Source organism: Rana temporaria, chromosome 3, assembly GCF_905171775.1.
Source record: "Rana temporaria chromosome 3, aRanTem1.1, whole genome shotgun sequence".
Lineage (NCBI taxonomy): Eukaryota > Metazoa > Chordata > Amphibia > Anura > Ranidae > Rana > Rana temporaria.
Genome location: NC_053491.1, coordinates 432,813,484 through 432,826,634, shown reverse-complemented (window position 1 = coordinate 432,826,634; position 13,151 = coordinate 432,813,484). Strand labels below are relative to the sequence as shown.

The 13,151-nt window shown below is 43.9% G+C and overlaps 6 non-coding genes across 6 annotated transcripts; 2 read left to right on the top strand and 4 right to left on the bottom strand.

Moving 5' to 3' along the window:
- Positions 1 to 4,285: 4,285 nt before the first annotated feature.
- On the bottom strand, positions 4,286 to 4,358 carry TRNAK-CUU. The gene has a single exon. It is a non-coding gene; the product is annotated as a tRNA-Lys (tRNA).
- A 563-nt stretch (positions 4,359 to 4,921) lies between these two features.
- Positions 4,922 to 4,994, top strand: TRNAM-CAU. The gene has a single exon. It is a non-coding gene; the product is annotated as a tRNA-Met (tRNA).
- Positions 4,995 to 6,145: 1,151 nt separating this feature from the next.
- On the bottom strand, positions 6,146 to 6,217 carry TRNAE-UUC. Its single transcript has one exon. It is a non-coding gene; the product is annotated as a tRNA-Glu (tRNA).
- A 499-nt stretch (positions 6,218 to 6,716) lies between these two features.
- Positions 6,717 to 6,788, bottom strand: TRNAE-UUC. The gene has a single exon. It is a non-coding gene; the product is annotated as a tRNA-Glu (tRNA).
- Positions 6,789 to 7,598: 810 nt separating this feature from the next.
- TRNAE-UUC lies at positions 7,599 to 7,670 on the bottom strand. The gene has a single exon. It is a non-coding gene; the product is annotated as a tRNA-Glu (tRNA).
- Positions 7,671 to 9,950: 2,280 nt separating this feature from the next.
- On the top strand, positions 9,951 to 10,043 carry TRNAI-UAU. The gene is given in 2 exon segments: positions 9,951 to 9,988; positions 10,008 to 10,043. It is a non-coding gene; the product is annotated as a tRNA-Ile (tRNA).
- Positions 10,044 to 13,151: the final 3,108 nt, after the last annotated feature.

Genomic DNA, 13,151 nt, shown 5'->3' with positions numbered 1-13,151 from the left:
CTCAAAGTACCGGCCCGCGGACCAGTTCTAAATGGCCCGCAGGCAGGGCGGAAGTGGGGGGAGCAAAGAGGGGAATTATTTTTTTGTGAGCTGGCGCCATCTGGTGGTGAGCCGTTGGTATTACAAGTTATTACCACCAGATGTGAGCTGGCGCCATCTGGTGGTGGCCGTTGGTATTACAAGTTAAACAGCAATTCTAATGTCATTTTACACTATTTTCACTGCCATCTTCTTCCCTCTAATTAGAACCCCCAAACATTATATATATTTTTTATCCTAACACCCTAGAGAATAAAATGGCGATCGTTGCAATACTTTCTGTTACGCCGTATTTGCGCAGCGGTCTTACAAGCACACTTTTTTGGGAAACAATTACACTTTTTTTAATTAAAAAATAAGACAACAGTAAAGTTATCCCCATTTTTTTAATATTATGAAAGATAATGTTACGCCGAGTAAATTCATACCCAACATGTCACGCTTCAAAATTGCGTCCGCTTGTGGAATGCCGACAAACTTTTTTACCCTTTAAAATCTTCATAGGCGACATTTAAAAAAATCTACAGGTTGCATGTTTGAAGTTACAGAGGAGGTCTAGTGCTAGAATTATTGCTCTCGCTCTACCAATCGCGGCGATACCTCACATGTGTGGTTTGAACACTGTTTACATATGCGGTCGCTGCTCGCGTATGTGTTCGCTTCTGCACGCAAGCTCGTCGGGATGGGGTGCGTTTTCTGGCTCCTAACTTTTTTATCTGGCTGCTAGATTCCAAGCAAATTTGTCAAACCCTGACTTACACCAGTGCTGGTGGTAATAATGCGCTCGCTGACACCAGTGCTGGGGGTTAATAATGTGTTCGCTGACACCAGTACTGTTGTTTTTGAAGTTTGAAAGTTTGCATGCGTCCCCCCATGGCATATGAAAACTTGTCTTGTGGCCCTCAGGTAATTTGAGTTTGAGACCCCTGACCTAATGGGTTATGTAGGCACCACATGTGATTGGACACTGGCAAACCCAATTCAAATTGAGTTCCTCCCCTATATAACCCCTCCCAAATGGAGCGTACCTCAGTTTTGTAGCAAAGCAATAAGTGTTCCACGTTTAACTCCGAAGAGGGGCGGGAGCTCTGTGTCCCGTGATGTATTCCCAAGAAAGGGATTTTATAGGTAAGCTGTATTAAAAAAAATCCTATTTTCTTTATCATACATCACGGGACACAAAGCCTTAATTACTTAATGGGATGTCCCATAGCAATTCTAAATTTTTTGGGGAGGGAGACACGGATCAGAAATAAGACCGCCATCGGGTCAGAGGATCTATACTGCTGCCTGCAGCACACTATGCCTGAAGGCGGAATCCTCGTACCCTCTAACATCTACCTGGTAGAATTTAGTAAATGTATGGACCGAAGACCAAGTAGCAGCCTTACAGATCCGAGCCATGGAAGCCTGGTGAAGTACTGCCCATAAAGCACCAACTGCTGTAGTCGAGTGCGCTTTCACCTGAAAAAGAGCATTTTTCTTCTTAGCACATGTTGAACGTGATCAACCACCTTAAACACTGGCGAAAAAACTGAGGTACTCTCCATTTGGGAGGTGTTATATAGGGGAGGAACTCAATTTTAATTGTGTTTGCCAGTGTCCAATCACCTGTGGTGACTACATAACCCACTAAGTAATTAAGGCTCTGTGTCCCGTGATGTATGATCAAGAAACACAGCACAATGGATTTTGTAATGCATAAGGCTTAATGTACACGGGACATTTTGAAACCTCTCCTGAACGATTTAACTTGACAAATAGAAACCGGCATTTAAAGACGTCCATTTTCTACGTTTACATGCTGTGCTTAGCCACGTTTGCGTTTAGAATTTTTTTTTTTAATAGTCAAAAATGTATCTCCTTTAACTACTTCGCTGAGTGGCCGTCTTTATACGGCCTCCGCTCCTCCTGGCCACTGGGGGGCACGCGCGCGCCCGCCGCATCACTGAGATGCCGATGCGCGTGCCTGGCGGCCGCGATGTCTGCTAGACACCCGCAATCGGCGGTTACAGAGAGAAGGACATGGATCTGTGTGTGTAAACACTCAGATCCATGTCCTGTCAGGGAGAGAGGAGACCGATCTGTGTCTCTTGTACATAGGGACACAGATCGGCCACCTCCCCCAGTCAGTCCCCTTCCCCCACAGTTAGTAACACAAGGCAGGGTACACATTTAACCCCTCCCTCACCCCCTAGTGTTAACCCCTTCAGTGCCAGTCACATTTATACAGTAATTAGTGCATATTTATAGCACTGATCGCAGTATAAATGTGAATGGTGCCAAAAATGTGTCAAAAGTGTCCGATGTGTCCTCCATAATGTCGCAGTCCCAATAAAAATCGCAGATCGCCGCCATTACTAGTAAAAAAAATAAAATAATAAAAAATAATAATTCTGTCCCCTATTTTGTAGGCGCTATAACTTTTGCGCAAACCAGTCGCTTATTGCGATTTTACCAAACATATGTAGAATACATATCGCCAAAAAAAAAAAAAAATTGGGATATTTATTATAGCAACAAGTAAAAAATTTTTTTTTTTTCAAAATTGTCGCTCTTTTTTTGTTTTTAGCGCAAAAAATAAAAACCACAGAGGTGATCAAGTACCACCAAAAGAAAGCTCTATTTGTGGGGAAAAAATTGTCAGTTAAAGCGACGCAGTGCCAGAAGCTGAAATCTCACCTGGGCAGGAAGGGGGTATATGTGCCCAGTAAGCAAGTGGTTAAAAACGACAGTGTAAACGAATCGCAGCCTAAACAAGCTGTTACAGGCATTTGGCATTTCAAATGCCTCTAAAGATCCATCCTGAACGCATTTTTGGGCTTCCAAAAAATGCTTCTAAACTCAACTGACTAGAATCAACTGTAAACGACCCTGTGAACATGGACTGATAAGATAACATAGAGGAGAGTGCAGGGGCAGCTGAAAAAAAACGCCCAACAGTTAAAACATCCGTGTACATGAGGCCTTAACGTGCAACAAGTTTCTGTGTGTTTATATGCATTGTGCTTGTAAACAAGTTCTAAAATATATAGGGCTAGATTCAGAGACAGTTACGCCGGCGTATCAGTAGATACGCCGTCGTAACTCTGAATCTACGCCGTTGTAAATTTAAGCGTATTCTGGAAACCAGATAAGCTTAAATTAGGCTAAGATACGAGCGGCGTAAGTCTCCTACGCCGTCATATCTTAGGGTGCATATTTACGTTGGCCGCTAGGTGGCGCTTCCGTCGATTTCAGCGTAGAATATGCAAATGAGCTGGATACGCCGATTCAGAAACGTACGTGCGCCCGGCGGATTTTTTTATGTCGTTTATGTAAGGCTTTTTCTGGCGTAACGTTACTCCTGCTATATGAGGCATAGCCAATGTTAAGTATGGAAGTCGTTCCAATGTTACGTCGTTTGCGTAAGTCGTTCGCGAATAGGGCTTTGCGTAAATTACGTTCACGTCGAAAGCATTGACTATTTGCGACGTGATTAGGAGCATGCGCACTGGGATATGTTCACGGCCGGCGCATGCGCCGTTCGTGAGAAACATCATTTACGTGGGGTCATGTTTCATTTACATAAAACACGCCCACCTCTTGACAATTTGAATTTGGCGCGCTTACGCCGGCAGATGTACGCTACGCCGCCGTAACTTAGGGCGCAGGTTCTTTGTGAATCCAGCCGCAGCCTCACTAAGTTACGGCAGCGTAGCGTATCTGAGATACGCTACACCCGCACAAACTTACGGCGGCCTTTCTGAATCTAGCCCAAATTTTTTTTTCCCCTTTGAAATATCAGAGGCAGGGTGAGAAATATATGAATGTTTTGCTAAAAGTGATTGTTAACTTTTGTGTTTTATTTTTTTAAATAACAAACATGTCATACTTACCTCCACTGTGCAGCTCGTTTTGCACAGAGTGGCCCCGATCCTTTCTTTTAAAATGGAAAGAAGAAAATATTGTCTTTTTTCCAAATTTACGCTTTTTTTTGCTTTTTGTCGTGAATAAATACCACCAAAAGAAATATCTATTTGCGTGAACAAAATTATAAAAATGTCATTTGTCAAATCCAACGACGCTGAAAGCTGAAAGTTGGTCTGGGTAGGAAGGGTTAAAAGTGCCCACTTGATGTGGTTATGTTACATTATCAACTGTGTTGACAAATCCTGCCATGTAATAGTTTAGAAGTGAGTATAAACTTAGAGGATAACACTCTAAATGAAAACTAAATGAGTAATGACTGATCATGCAAAATGATCGCCCAACGTGGGGCTCGAACCCACGACCCTGAGATTAAGAGTCTCATGCTCTACCGACTGAGCTAGCCGGGCTTTCTTGTGAGCTTAAAAGTGCAACCTAGTCGCCTGCACTAAATTTATTAGGGCTTGTGTTACAAAATTGTAAAGCATCAAATGGAATATTGCTACATTTTACTGATTGGGTCACTTTAAATGGACCTTGTCACCTTGCCCAGGCATAGAAAAGTGTCAGTTTTTCTACAAGACCTAATTTATATTTACCTTACTAGTGCTTCTCTCTGTCACTGCAACAAAACTACCCAGTGCTTCCTCCCAGAGTACCTGTATAAAAGTGATTGCACAGGATTATAAAAAAGGGAGAAGAGAATATGACAGGAGAATAGCAGCATTAAAAACGCTCCTAAAGCTGTGTTTTTCAACCGCTTTTAGACACATTCAGGTGCATCAAGCCATTGGAATGAACATTCAAATGCTAAATCCCCCTAGAGTTTATAAACATTTACACGTGTTTAGGTGCATCAGGCAGTTTTTCTGCTTAAAATCCTTAATGTGATTTTAGTGCATTTAGATTTCTGACCCTAAACACCCCTGCCTCTAAACTCCTATAAACGGTATTGGCTGACATATTTTCATATGCCTTGTTAGCGCAGTAGGTAGCGCGTCAGTCTCATAATCTGAAGGTCGTGAGTTCGATCCTCACACAGGGCAGTTGTTGTTTTTTTTTTGTGTGTGTGTGTGTATTCCTATGTATATTACACTGATGACAAATGTAAGAATGAGTTCTGCATTTATTATTAGCTATGGCTACTGCTCCTACCTATGTATTGTGATGAGTCCCACACTAACCGACGGTAGGGAACTCGGACTACTGGAACCAACAACCACTGAAGCTGCTCATTGTGCTCATAACTGGTGCCCTGGGTGCTCTAAAGAAAATTACAGGTGACACACAGATACTAGTATGTGTCTATTATATAACACAAGTAAGTACCTAAAAACTACCAGTGTATTTTAACTGTGCTTTAGAGGTATTTTAAACTTCTTAAAGCGGATGTTCCCTGGAAAAAAAATATTAAAAGCCAGCAGCTACAAATACTGCAGCTGCTGACTTTTAATATTAGGACACTTACCTGTCCTGGAGTCCAGCGGCGTCAGCAGCAGAGGACGAGCGATCGCTCGTCACCCTGCTGCTCCCCCCTCCATTCACGGTGAGGGAACCAGGAAGTGAAGCGCTCCGGCTTCACTGCCTGGTTCCCTGCGGCGCATGCGCGAGTCGCGCTTAGCCCGCCGATTGGCTCCTGCTGTGTGCTGGGAGCCGAGTGTTCCCATCACACAACGGGGGGGGGGGGGCGACGGGATGTGACGAAATGCCCGTCTTTTGCCCGTGAATGCCGGGCCGGAAGTGGGTGCAAATACCTGTCTTTAGACAGGTATCTGCACCCCCCTCCCCCCTGAAAGGTGTCAAATGTGACACCGGAGGGGGGGGGTTCCGATCAGCGGGACTTCACTTTAGGGTGGAGAACCGATTTAAAGTGGAAGTAAACCCATCCATAAAAGGGTTTCATTTTCAGCATGTGCCGGTAATGTAACACTCCCATTGGTTGTGATCTCAACCAATCTTTCAAACCATCCAATGGCTGGTGTCATAAGTTCATAACTGATCACATGTGCAGCATCATGGCAGTTGTAGATTAAACAGAGGCAAAGATGGCAGCTTCCTTGGCTAAAAACGATAGGGGGGTTTACTTACACTTTAAGTCCACATGATCATTACACATACACCTACAGTGATCAGCTATTAACTATGATACATGCAATTCAGATTGACGATGGCACATGAGAATTCAAAAAGCATTGTGTTCCCATACCGGGAGTCGAACCCGGGCCGCCTGGGTGAAAACCAGGAATCCTAACCGCTAGACCATATGGGAAACTGATAAAACTTATTCTGTGCAAGTCAAGAATAGGTATTGAGTTAAATTGACATGAAACTTATACTATGAAAAAGTCATTACATGCTAAATAACAGAGTCCTCATACTCACAAAGCCACTAAAGCACTAATTTTGTGTAGCGTGAAATATACCTGGTTGATCCTGCCTTCAGCTGTCCCTCCCATCTTTTCTGTGTCCCCAATGCAGGCTAAAATTGTGTAGACCGGTGTCTTCTACTGAGCATGCTCAATTTCAGTTTGCTTCTAAGCTCTTCATTTCCTATTTTTTCTTATTAGAGCAGCCCACATGACTATAAAGGCACACATGTGGGTGTATACAGAGTGGTAAATAATACCCCTCTCCCTCATGTTCTCCTAATTATTTATGAAGTCCATATGATTATTACACATACACCTACAGTGATCAGCCATTAACTATGGCTGATCAGATGGCAATTCAGATCGGCAATAGCACATAAGAATTTAAAAAACAATTTGTTCCCATACCGGGAGTCGAACCCGGGCCGCCTGGGTGAAAACCAGGAATCCTAACCGCTAGACCATATGGGAAGCTGTGTTGACATTTCTGTTCAAGTCAAGAATAGAGACGGGGTTAAATTGCCATTAAACCTATACTATGAAAAAGTCATTACATGCTAGATCACAGAGTCCTTATACTCGCAAAGCCACTAAAGCACACATTTTGTGTGGAGTGAAATATACCTGGTTGATCCTGCCTTCAGCTGTCCCTCTCATCTTTTCTGTATCCCCAATGCAGGCTAAAATTGTGTAGACTGGCTAGTGTCTTCTACTGAGCATGCTCAATTTCAGTTCGCTTCTAAGCTCTTCATTTCTTATTAGAGCAGCCCACATGACTATAAAGGCACACATGTGGGTGTATACATAGTGGTGTTTTTTTTTTTTAAATCAATGCAGTACTTACTGTTTTAGAGATAGATGTTCTCCGCTGCTTCCGGGTATGGTCTTCAGGACTGGGCGTTCCTATTTAATTGACAGCCTTCCGACCGTCGCATATAGCGCGTCACGAGTTGCCGAAAGAAGCCGAACGTCGGTGCGGCGCCTGCGCACCGACGTTCGGCTACTTTTGGCAACTCGTGACACGCTGTATGCGACAGTCGGAAGGCTGTGAATCAAATAGGAACGTCCAGTCCCGCAGACCATACCCGGAAGCGGCGGAGAACATCTATCTCTAAAACGGTATGTACTGCATTGATTTTAAAAAAAAAACACCCGATTGTGCTTCCCGTAATTAGCCTCAATGTATTGTTAAAAATTTGTTTTTCGGGTGAACCACTGCTTTAACTATGATGCATGCAATTCAGATCGGCAATAGCATATGATAATTCAAAAAGCATTGTGTTCCCATACCGGGAGTCGAACCCGGGCCGCCTGGGTGAAAACCAGGAATCCTAACCGCTAGACCATATGGGAAGCTGTGTTAATCCTCCTGTGCAAGTCAAGAATAGGGATGGAGTTAAATTGCCATTAAACCTATACTATGAAATACTCATTACATGCTAGATAACAGAGTTCTCATACTGTCTTTACTATTGATTGGACCCCGGGCAAACATTTTCTTGCCCCCCTCCATGCAATTTAGCTCACCACCTGTTCTGAGACATTCAATAAATAGCAACTAGACTCAAAATGAGTTTACTGAATCAGATCAGGCAGCAGTTGCAATTGCTTGGCAAAGGTTTACAGTGTATCATTACTGCTTACTGACTGGTTGCTAGAGGTTACGGCTCACTGGTTAGTTGCTAGAGGTTACCGCACATGATGGGCACAGTGGTGACAATTGATGGGCACAGTGGCGACAATTGATGGGCACAGTGGCTACAATTGATGTGGGCACAGTGGCGACAATTAATGGGCACAGTGGTAACAATTGATGGCACATTGGCTGTGTTTGATGGCATGGCACAGTGGCTGCATTTGGCACAGTGGCTGCGTTTGATGGCATGGCACAGTGGTGACAATTAATGGGCACAATGGCGACAATTGATGGCACAGTGGCTGCGTTTGATGGCAAAGTGGTGACAATTGATGGGCACAGTGGCGATAAATTATGGCACAGTGGCTGCGTTTGATGGCATGGCACAGTGGCTGCATTTGATGGGATGGCACAGTGGCAACAATTGATGGCATGGCACAGTGGTGACAATTGATGGCACAGTGGCGACAATTGATGGCACAGTGGCGACAATTGATGGCATGGCACAGTGGCTGCATTTGATGGGCACAGTGGCCATGTTTGATGGGCACAGTAGCTGCGTTTGATGGGCACAGTGAGGCTGCAATTGTTTTTTTGTTTTTTTCGTTTGCGCCCCCCAAAAACGTTGAACCCCAGCCGCCACTGATTAGGGACTTTCTTCCACTTTTCTAGCACATAGAGCAACCCATTGAAATGAATAGGCTGCCCTACACGTGATCTACATCTTTATCCACCCTGTCAGTACACCTTTGCATCCTAAAACCCCCTGCTAACCTAACCTCCCTATTTACATATCATTCTGCTGGTCTGTGGCTATTTACATATGAATGCCGCCACTATTTACATGTAAACACAGGGTCTGTAGGTGAGCCATCTGTACACAATAGGGCAGAGCTGGGCAGCATTAGTAGCAACACTTTATATTGAGATATCGGGACACAGCGTGGGACAGGGGAATTTAAACTGGTATAGTTGGCAAGTATGAGGCTGCTGCTTTGGGCCCCACAACAATGATGAGGCCTAGGGCATTTTTCCCCCTTTGCCCAGCCTTAAAGACAGCCCTACTCATACTCACAAAGCCACTAAAGCACTCATTTTGTGTAGAGCGAAATATAGTACTACTACTGGGTACTATGTATTACTTTCAGTGAAGTCCTGTGATATTGTGTTTGTACATTCAACCTAGTGTGTCAGAGAGGCTGAAGTTCTGACAATTTAAAAAACAAAAAAATATATATTTTTGACTTTTTGCTATAAAACATATCCAATAAAAATAATAATAATCAAATGTCTTCATAAATTTAGGCCAATATGTATTCTTTTACAAATTTTTGGTAAAATATCCCATTAAGCGTACTTTGGTTGCTTGGCGCAAAAGTTATAGCGTCTAAAAATGATGGGATATATAATAACAATTTTTTTAAAATACTAGTAATTGTGACGATCAGGGACTTATAGCGGGACTGCGATATTGCGGTGGACATTCTGACACTTTGTGGGAACCAGTTGCACTAATACAGTAATCAGTGCTAAAAATATGCACTGTCACTGTACTAATGACACTGGCTGGGAAGTGGTTAAACATCAGGGACGATCAAAGGGTTAAATGTGTGCCTAACCTGTTTTTTTGTTACAGGGACAGAAAATCCAGCACATTCCCACTGAAAGGACAATGCTCTGCCTTGTTTATATGGCAGAGCTCTTTCCTTTCCCTCTCCTCGCCAATCAGTAGGTGTCGGCAGACATCCATTGGCCGGCACCCGCTGATCAGCTTTTGCTGTAACAAATCATAGCAGAAACGGCGCTCCGTTAGTATGTGCGCGCGCCCCCTACCCAAGAGTACAGAATCATGTATATATGATATATGTATATACAAGGAAATGTCAATAACAAACATATATATATATATTTGTTTGTTTGTTATTGACATTTTCTTGTGAATGATCAAAGCTATGTACCCGTGTGTGATACCACTGTGTGAAAACAACTTTTCATCTGCTCCAGTGGCGCAATCGGTTAGCGCGCGGTACTTATAAGACAGTAACTGGTGAGCAATGCCGAGGTTGTGAGTTCGAGCCTCACCTGGAGCATGTGTTTTATGTTTCAATAGTGTTTATTAAAGTTTTACAGTACAAAAAAGAAAAAACAAAGATCTTGGCTTTTCATTGAGCAGTAAACAATGTATTTAGAAAAACATACATTGAATATTTTAAAATACTTGAGGAATCTTCCTCTTATAGCATACATAGACCAATACACCTCCTGATGTTGACTAACTCATTTGTTCAAATAAGTGTGGTATACATGCCTTTCTCAACTACATATCATAGACTGTACATAGTGTCACTGTGTCTATGACCTAATGCATGTTCCCAATCCTAGGCCTTAGGGTACGTTCCACCCGCTGGGAAGAACCAGCTCCCCATCCGACTATCAGGGGAGTCTGGTTCCTCCGGTCGCGCGGGTGTCTCCCACCACAGCCCACGTAGACAATGGTCCGCCGAGAGTGAATGAGAGAAACGACATAACAAATATAACAAAATTTGAAACCCAATAATTAAAATTATTAAAACAAGGTAGAAAAAAAGTGCAGAGGAGAGGGCAAAGAAGAGAAAGTTGGGGGGAAACTATGGCTCTGTGCTCAGAGACCCATCTCCTGATAATAAAATCTAGTTTGCGAGCGTCCTGGGGTCATTTGTCAGGTATCTAATCCATGGATCACATACTTTGTGAAACAACTTCATCTTGTCTTGTACTATTGCTGTTAACCTTTCATTTAACATAAGCCACAACATTTTGCATTTAAGCTGATCAAATGGCAGGGCAGCGGACCTCCAGTTTCTGGCTATTGTTAATTTAGCTTGAATGAATATAAATGTAAGAAGCCGTCTTTGAAATCTGGAGGCTTCCGCTACCCTGCCACCCAGGAGTGCGTGTTTCGCTGATTTCGTCAGGTTAATCCGGGTACGGGTATATATAAAATTGTAGACCCTAATCCAAAATCTCCTGACCTTGGGGCATGTCCGCCATATGCGATAGGTGGATCCCACTTGGCCGCATCCTCTAAAGCACCCAGAGGTGGCTCCGGGTACAAAGGTGGCCAGTCTGGCCGGTACCATATTACCATCTCAATAAGATGCTGTCTCTGATATCGTCTGCCATTCCTCTTATTCAAGGGATTCCTGAAAATCTTGTTCCCATTGGAGCATATAATTCAGTTTAGTCGAGACATACATCAAGATTGTATATATAGCAGAGATGTGACCCCTGAGTTTATCGTATTGTCTACACAAATGTTCCATGGGAGTCATTGTCACTAAGTCACCCTTACGAGCTACCATTTGTACATAATGATGTATTTGGGTATATCTATAGCGTTCAGTAGATGGTATTTGATATTTTTCTACCAGAGAGCTTTCAAATAGCATACCCCTGTGATCACAAAGATCAGCTATCCGTATTAATCCCTTATTTGTCCACCATTCAAATGTGGGGGAGTGAGGCCTGGGGTGAATTCCTTATTTCTCAATAGAGGTGCTAATGGATTGTGGGGTGACTTGAATTTCTGAGTCCATTAAAGTCTATCCCAAATTTCTAGTGAGAAGGAAAGAGTCGGACATAGTATAATTGGTCTCTCCTTCATTGGGAGCCACATAATATGAGAAATTGGTGCAGGGCGACAGAAATAGGATTCCATAGTCATCCAAATTGCACAGGGTTGTTGGGAGTGAAACCTAGTGAGTTGGGCCAAGTATTTCAATCAAGGATTTCAATCAAGTATTTCAATCAATGCAGTATGACCCGCATGCTTGGCCAATCAAAGCTTGCAAAAAACGGAGAGCCATAATTGGCCAATGCCAGGGTGGCTTTGGCCAATTATGGCTCAGGGGGTTTAGTACACGCCCCACACTATAAAAGGCCGCCTGCAGGTCGGCCTTGTGTAGTGTGTTTCGGAGGTTAAGAGAGAGAAGACAGAAAGAGAGAGAGAGTTTCATTTTTTCTAGATAGATAGAGCAGGCAGGCTAGTCAGTTAAAGTTACAGGCCCGGATTCGGAAAGCACTTACGCCGACGTATCTCGATATGCGCCGCGTAAGTGTAAATTAGCGCTGTCGTATCTGTGCGCCGTACCCAGAACACAAGATACGCCTGAAAACAGGCTTCTTCCGACCAACGTAAATTTCCTACGCCGGCGTATCGTAGGCGCATATGTACGCTGGACGCATCTGGCGCTCCCATTGATTTCCTATTCAAATATGCAAATGAGTGAGATACGGCGATTCAGAAACGTACGTTTGGCCGTGGGACACACTCATCCTTTTTTTCGGTAGCTGGCCGTTTTGAGCCGCAACATGCCGAAGACTTGGTGGAGTGGATGACCAAGCCATCCTCATCCTCTCTCATCCAGGCTAAGGGTACTTTGTCTGGCAAAGCAGCTGCCAAAGCGGCCTCTTCCCTCTGCTCAATGGCATCAGTCACTCCTTCCCTAGCCCCACCATGTCCTCCTGAGGAGTGTCCTGAACTGTTTGACCACAGTGTTGAGGATGCGCAGCATTTTGAAGGCTCCGATGATAAAGGACAGCAATCTGGCAGTCATGTTCCCCCAGCTGCAGCATACTGCCAGGTTTTCTAAAGGGATGAGGAGGGAGGGGATGATGAGGTCACTGACTCTATGTGGGTGCCTGATAGGAGAGAGGAGGAGCCACAGGCACATCTCCAACGAGGCAGGATACCCTCCAGGGGCCAGCTTAAAGCGGCGGTTCACCCAAAAATAAAATTTTAACATTACATTCAGCAGAGTTTTCCTAATGACAATCGGCTGTTGTTTTTTTTTTTTTCGTACATACAGTATTTTCACCACCGCTTCCGGGTATGTCTTTTGTGGGACTGGGCGTTCCTAATTGATTGACAGGCTTCCGACCGTGGCATACAGCGCGTCACGAGTTGCCGAAAGAAGCCGAACGTCGGTGCGGCTTTATACGGCGCCTGCGCACCTACGTTCGGCTTCTTTCGGCAACTTGTGACGCGCTGTATGCGATGGTCGGAAGCCTGTCAATCAATTAGGAACGCCCAGTCCCGCAGAAGACATACCCGGAAGCGGCGGTAAAAATACGGTATGTACGAAAAAAAAAAAACAGCCGATTGTCATTAGGACAATGTAAACAGTGAGATCAAGTTACAGAGATACCGATGGCTGCTT